Source organism: Orycteropus afer, unplaced genomic scaffold (assembly GCF_000298275.1).
Source record: "Orycteropus afer afer isolate SDZICR_OR568_19922 unplaced genomic scaffold, OryAfe1.0 scaffold00538, whole genome shotgun sequence".
Classification (NCBI taxonomy): Eukaryota; Metazoa; Chordata; class Mammalia; order Tubulidentata; family Orycteropodidae; genus Orycteropus; species Orycteropus afer.
The window spans coordinates 478111-486055 of NW_006922125.1; positions in this window are offsets into that span (position 1 = coordinate 478111).

The following is a 7945-nucleotide window of genomic DNA, read 5'->3' on the forward strand; positions in this document are numbered from 1 at the left end:
ATTTACCCAATCTCTAAGATTGCTTCCTGCTGTAACTTTCAGAACCCATGAATCTATGATTCTCTTTTAAATAATGCTTAGTGTTTCTCATAAGAGTAATGCATGCTTCTTGTTGAAAATCTGAAAAGATATCTTCTACTCTTCATAAAATTGTGGTCATAGAGTTTTATATTTTGAGTTATACACTTAAGTCTATCGTGAGCATCTTCTCAGGTCATTACAAAAGCTATGATTCTAGTCTAATCTGAATGCCCACTAGAAATTGTGTGGAATGCTACAAAGTATAAAATGTGTTCCCTGCCCTTATGGAACTTACAGCCTGGTGGTTGAGAAGATGACACTGATATACATGAAACCCATAGTGATAAATACAAAATAGAGAATAATTAAGTGTCATTTCTTGGGACAGGCTGAAGGGCAGTAAGAGAGAGAAATTGATGTGGTTAGCACTAGAAAGGAAAGGCTTCCAGAGAAGGCAGGACCTAGCTGGCCTTTAAAGGATAAGAAAAGGGGAATGAGGAAAGCAGAACCATCAATGAAAGCAGAAGCAATCAGGGGAGGCTGGATTGAGCAATCAGAATCCTTTGATGCTTTCTGTTGTTGTGGATGATGCAGAGCTAACTGTGGCCAGGATTTCAAGATGCTCCAAGGGCTCATCTTACATATGAACAAATAAAGCCAGATCCCAAACCTAAAAAGGATTCAGGGGATAAAGCCTGAAAAATGAAGCACTCATATTAATATGGCAGAAGCTTAGGCTCAGACCTTTTTCCGTTTGCTTCTTTGTTGCATCTCAAACAGTGATGGCTCAAACATCTTGGTGTTAGTGGCCAGGGTACCCAGTTGAACAAGTTCCTATGGAGATAGTTGGTTACATGACTCCAAAGCCCTGATGGCAGGCAATTCACTACTGTGGGTTGGTAAGCACAAGGAGAGAGTAAACAATGAGAGAAAGTCCATGGCTCAAGCTTCCCTCTGCATCATTGAAGCCACAGCTAAAATCTCATTGGGAAAGTTAATTAAGCCACATTTGTGGTCTGAAGATCACCCCAATAGGACTAGAAGTTTCCCAGGAAAAGAAAACCTGTGGTTTGAAGAACAATACATGAAATACCACTGTTAGAGATTCATTTGTGAGGCATCAGAAAGTGCCTTTGTCTCCAGTCAAGAGACTTCCCACTAACCTAGTTGTATGACTTTGACCAAATTTCATTACCTCCCTGAGTTCACCTCAGTTTTCTTCCTCATCTGTAAAATGGGAACTATCCAAAAGTTTTCTTTCAGCATGAAAATTCTATTATTCTATGATTTCTTCGGGCCATCACAGCTTTTCAGACTTCAGGAATCCCCTATGACAATGCAAATAATCCTGAGAAAAGGCTACATCTTACCCTGTGTTGCCAGTCACCACCACACCTGGGAATCGAAGTCCTTTAGGGAATGGGACCAGGACAGCAAGCAGGCCCAGCCCGAGGGGAGAGGCACTGAAAGGAGATGTGGGTGGGCCCCCAAGATGTCACCAGTTAAGCAGAGGGAGGACTTGGTATTTCCTCCTTGATCTGCCTCTCCCCTCAGTGCCCAGCAGCAGACTGTGCCTGACTGCGAGCCTACGTAGGTGCTTGCTTGCCACAGGGTGTCCTAGATGCCAGCATGCTGTTCTAAGCCAATGGGAGAACCCTGAGGTGAAGTACTCTGGGGCCAATCACAGGTGGAAGTGTCTCTTTAATGGCCAGGAAGACTGCATCTTTGGCTCCTTTTCATTGGTTCAGGCCAACTGAGAGTTCTCTTGACTCTCAGCCAATGCTGAGCTACCAGCCAACAGGAGTGGGCTCAGCTGCTGAATCTTGTTTTCCTCTGGGGCTGATGGGTAACCCTGCCTCAAAGGCTTCCCTGTCTCCCCATTGTCCCTGACTGAAAACTATTGCCGTGAAGCACAGAAAGCAAAGCAGTGGGACCTATTCGAGACAGCCCTATGAGAGGTAGACATTATGAGGGCTAGAAGCCACGCCTGGGCCCAGCCCCTGCAGGTGAGTGCAGTTGAACAAGCAAAGGGAAAGAACAAGCAAGTAGAGCTGATGGGAACGGATACTGTGGGACTGAAGCCAAGGGCAGATCCCGGCAGGTCGAAATCTTATTACTTTCCTCCCACAAGCCATGAATATACAAGTGGGTTGTCCAAAACCCTGTTGTACCTCCTCTATCTTGCTCTATAACCCAAACCACAGCCGAGGGAAGATTTCTCCCAAGAGAGTGAGACAAGTTTGTTGGGGAAGGTGTATTGGCTCCCAATTGAAAACTGCATTCCATGCTATAGGATGCCCACGATGCCCAGAGACAGACTTGGTGACCCTGGACTTCAAGGACACATGGATCCCATGATCCTTTCTTCTTACATCTCACATTGTAGTCTGGCTAGGTGCTTCAAGGAGATCTAAGATTGTGGGTTCAACCCTGAGTAGAGCGTGTAGCCTTTACTTTGCTCCCTGACCACTGCCACAATTATCAATTCCCCCAAGAACAGAGACTCTAACCAGGCAGCCATTTCAGCAATGTGAACACAGGAGGCAGAGTGTGAGAGTGTGGAGGGTTCAGTGCAAAGCCCTTCCTATTTCTAGAAACATACAGTAATTCATCACACAGTTGCTAAGTGTCTTTTATGAGGCTGGCAGTCTGCTAGATGCTAAGGAGCAATGAAGTATAAGACACCCGGACTTTTGGTGAATAGCACCTAGGGAAGGCCAAGGAAGGAATGTGTTTTGAGCACTGGTGATAGACTACCTTTAATTCCTTCAGTGATTTACTTGCTGTTATTGTTGGCTTTTGGAATGCCCCAGAACTAGCCCTTGGTCATAAAAATCTGTCTTCAATGCCCTTAGGGTGCCCCACTACGAAAACCTTTTTTCAGAAAAAAAAAAAAAGCTGCTACAAAACTGCTGTAAAACCTTGCGCAAGTCAGTTCTCACTCCTCCACTTAAAATAAGGGATTTGTGCTAGAAGCTGTGAAGCCCTTTCCAAATATGAGAGTTCATTAAGGAGTCTGTAGTAGCAGTCATTTACTCCTTAGTATAAATTTACATATCTGTGTAACTTCTTCTTGAATTTAGATACTTAAAAAAAACAACTTTTATTGTGTTTTGGGTGAAGCTTTACAGAGAAAATCAGCTTTCTGTTCAACAATTCATACACATTTTGTTTTAGGTCACTGATTGCAATCCCCACAATGTAAAATCACTCCTCTCACTTCCCTCCTGTGTTTCTAGTTTCCATTCCCTTCCTACCTTCTGAACTTTGTCTTTGGGCAAAATCTGCCCTTTTGATCTCAAATGGTTGATTGTTCTAAGTGTTATTGTGTTATCTGATGTTATTGTTCACCTTATAGACCTGTCTATTGTCTAACTGAAAGTTGAGCCATGAGGATGAGTTCAATTCCAGGCTTGAATTGTGACTGAGGGTCATAGACTGGGGAGTTCCACCAGTGAACCTGGTCTTTTTATAATTTTGAGTTTTGTTTCACATTTTTCTCCCACTCTACCCAGGACTTTCTAATGTGATTCCTTTCAGAGTGGTCAGTAATGGCAGCCGAGCATCATCTAATTCTTATGATCGCAGGATCATAGAGGCTAAGGTTTGGTTGGTCTGTTAGTCCTTAGGACTGATTGTTTCCACGAATCTTTGGTTTTCTTCACTCTACTTTGCTTTGGATGTGGAGAGACCAAGAGTTACACATTAGACGGCCACTTGAAAGTTTTTAAGACCCCAGTTGCTACTTACCAAAGTAGGATGTAGAGCATTGTCTTTGTGGACTACGTTGTGCCAATTGACTTTGATGTCCCCCAAGACTATGGTCCTGAGCTCCCAGGTCCAGGAACTCATCCCCTCAGGGTGTTTGGTTATGTCTAAGAAGTTTTCACAACTTTGTCCCCTGTATGCACTACTATATTCATGAATATATTTGCAGCACATATAAATGCATATGTAGAAATATTCTTTGTCAAACCTATATATATTTGTGTGTGTAGTCCCATTTGCCTCCCCACACCTATACAGCCTGTGTGTCTATCTATGTGTCCACTTGTAGATTATTTTTTTTCTTTTTAATCGGAGAATTATGTATGTTATAGTATTGACCTCTGTTGCCTTGATTTAGCTACATTTTAAGTTTGGTTTCCAATTGTGAGATAAAAGCCTCTTGTCACTTAGTAAAGAAATTTCAGGGATCTGCCTACAGGAAGGAGAAGTACTCGTGGAAGGGGAATGAGGAGGAAAAGGAGACATAATAAACCTCCCCAGCTCAGGTTGTAGAGCCCTACATTATGCTGTGGCTAATCTCAAACTGTAGTCACTAATCAAAAGAACATTTAAAAATAAGCTCTCCTTGGGGGCTTATAATGCTTTAATGCCGAGGAGCTATTGTAACAATGATCACAAAGGGTCTGGTGAAAAACTCTGAGTTTCCCACAGGCCCAGGGAGCAGGAATTGAAACAGCTGCTTTGCCCATTGCTCTTCCCTCCTGGGTTCTTCAGAACCTGGGTCTCAGTCCCACTGGCCATGAATATTTTGAATGACACAAGGTCAGGAGAAGGGACAGCAATTCAGAAATGCACTTCATTCCTTAAGTACATTTAATTGTAAAAAGCATCTAATCAATCCATTCCTTTGTCCGAACATGGCAACTGGGAGAGGCAAAACAAAGCTTTCAAATTGCGCTCCAAACCAAAAGAAGAAGCTAAAGGAGGGGGCGGGGCAAGGGTTTAAATCAATGAATCCAATCAATGGTCTATATTAATGTTTCTTATATGATAGTGCTGATTTGCAGCTCTCCAGGTGCCAAATGGCATCTGGGAAACATTACTCCATCCCCCCCAATTGACGTAATAATTAGATTGCATAAATGGCTCCTCTGCGCTCACTGCCAGCCCAAGAGACAAATGTTATTGGTGAGCCAATCAATCTTTTCCCTTGTTAAAGTTTCATCCTGCGTCAGCAATTATGCTGTGGAGGTTGAAAGCACCCAAATGAGTGAAAAGTGGCAGAGATGAATTCCAGGAGTGGATTTCACTGCACTACTTCCCAGCAGGAAGTGTGTCGTTGGGACCTAGACAGGTGCATGAGCAGATCCCCCACTGGACAAGGGGCCAAAAGAGGGAAGAAAATCTTATGGCAGCCTCTTCAAGACTTTGCTTTTCTTCCATTCCAATTAGTCTGCTTCATTCTTAGACAAGTGAGGGACTGAGGAGAGCATGGCAAGAGAAAGCATTCATTATCCAGTATTAATCCTTCTGGTAGGCTGAATAATGACACCCCCCCCCCCAAAAAAAAAGAATCCATGCTCTAATTCCCAGAATTTTTGACTATTACCTTATATGGGATTGTGCAGGTATGATTAAGTTAAAGATCTTGACATGGGGAGATTACCTTGGATTATCTGAGTGGGCTCTAAATGCAATTACAAGTGTCCTTATCCTTATAAGAGTGAAGTAGAGGACAGTTGACAGAAGAAGAAAAGGAGGCAATGTGACCAAGGAGGCAGAGGCTGCAGTGATGTGGCCACAAGCCAGGCAACACTAGGGGCCACCAGAAGCTGCAACCTGCCAGGAAGTCATTCTCCCCTGGAGCCTCTGGAGGGAACATGACCATGTCAACATCTTGATTTTAGCCCAGTGAAACTGAGATCAAACTTCTGGCCTCATGAACTGTGATAGAATTAATTTCTGTCATTTTAAGCCACCAAGTTGATGATTATTTGTTACAGCAACCACAGGAAATGGATACAACTCTCCATTGCTAAGCCCAAGTCCAGGTAGACTGGTAACCAAGCTTCCTGTTGTGTGAAGAGCATCAAAATTCTCCTCTACCCCAGACAGCCTTCTCTATCTATCACAATGCAATGTCCAGTACTAGGAATCCAAAATTCACATGCCCATGTCAACATTTGAACTTTTTAGTAATTCTTTCTAGCTGTTATATTGCAAACAGTACATATAAGCTCTTGTTTTCCATTAGTCCTTTTGCATGAATTTATATATCTAATTACCTCCAGCCACCAGGCAGGCCTTGAGGGGACAGAGAAGGGACACTGAGCAGGTAGGAAAATACAGTAAATATGTCTAAATTGAAACCACAATTGGGCTCAAATCAAATCTCTTTTAGTAATAACACTAAGTAGGGCCTTTAGGAAAACAAATCATGGCAGAACTAACTTAATTTACTCTTCTGATAAGGTTACAAGCCTTGTAGATCAGGAGAATGCTGTAGACAGGATACATCTGGAGTTTAACTACACTTTTGACTTAGGCTCTCATGAGCCCTTTGTAGATCAAGTGAAGAAATACAGGTGGTAGGTGAGACTCCAGAGCTATAGGAGATTACAAATGTGTAGATCGGGGTTTCCAGTGACAAGTCACAAGTCTCTACATCAGTCCCAATCAAGTTACCATTCTTATCCATGGCTCACACGAAGATCAAGATGGCATGCTGTCTGGCAGTGAGATGCTGGAATGCTAGAGAATCCAGCTAAGAAGCTGGATGTGAGAATCAAGATCCAAAACAATCTCAACAGACTAGAGCATGGGTTGGCCTCTGTGGAAGGCAATGTCCAGCACCAGGAATCCAAAGTTCACATGTGCAAAGACAGGTTTCTGTGCAGAGCGGCCACCAGATTGCAAAGGCAGAGGGCAGGCAGCTCAGAGTCAGAAGAGTGGTGAGGCTGGCAACAACAATAACAACAAGAGCTAAATGTAACCAGAAAGTGCCTCTCCAGAGAGAGAACCATGCTCCCACTTGCTTATTCCTCACTGCCCAAGCCACAGTGGATTTCACTTCTGAACTAGATCCTTTTTACCTCCCAGATGTGTATTTCTTTAAAAAAAAAAAAAAAAGAAAGAAAGAAAGAAAGAAAAAGAAGAAACTTACCAAGCTATAGAAAGTAAAAGTGCCAATCTGACTCCCTCCAAATCACTCACCCCAAAGGTAATTTCCATTAACAGAATAGTGAGTATATGTCCACACTTGATTTTCTATGAAGTGATTTATTGTACACAATTTATTAACACAAATGAGAATATTCTAAACTTATTGTTCCTTGCCATCCTTCTTATTTAACAGTATTTCATGGACATTTTCCAGTGTGGTTACTGATGATGTTAGTTGTCATCAAGTCGATTATGACCCCTAGTGACCCTAAGTGCAGGGTAGAAATGCTCCAAAGCGTTTTCAAGGCTATGACCTTTTGGAAGCAGATCACCAAGACTTACTTTTGAAGCATCTTTGGTAGATTTGAACCTCCAACATTTCAGGAGTCCCGCAATTAACCATTAGCGTCAGGTAGGGACTTTGTGAGTGAATATATAAAAGCTAAAAATTATTGAACATTTTCCATGTACCAATCTGCTAACCAAAAGATCCATGGTTCAAACCCACCAGCCGCCCCATGGAAGAAAGATGGGGAAATCTGCTTCTGTAAAGACTTACAGCCTTGGAAACCCAATGGGGGTTGCTATGAATCAGGATCAATTCAATGGCAGTGAGTTTGACTTGGAAGTACAATTTTAAAGGCATTTGATGTTTTAATTAACTTAAAGCTCACAACAATCCCCACTGTAGAGAAAAAAAAAAAAAAAACCCTGAAGTTCAGGGAAATTTCCCAAGATCATACAGTTATTAAATAGTAGAACTTGGAATTGAGTTCAGACCCTATGACTCCAGAACCTATGCCTTCACATCCACGTCATGCTGCCTCTCAGTACTTTGAGGGCTACTTCATTAAACAACAACAACAAAAAAGACAGCATGGTAGTTGATTGTGCCATGTCATAATTTACCTAACTAATCCTTAATGAACTAATCCTTAATGAGGGAGCTCTGGTAGCATAGTGGCTAAGACACTTGCCTGCTAACCAGACGGCTGGCAGTTCAAACCCACCAGCCACTCCTCAGAAGGAAGGT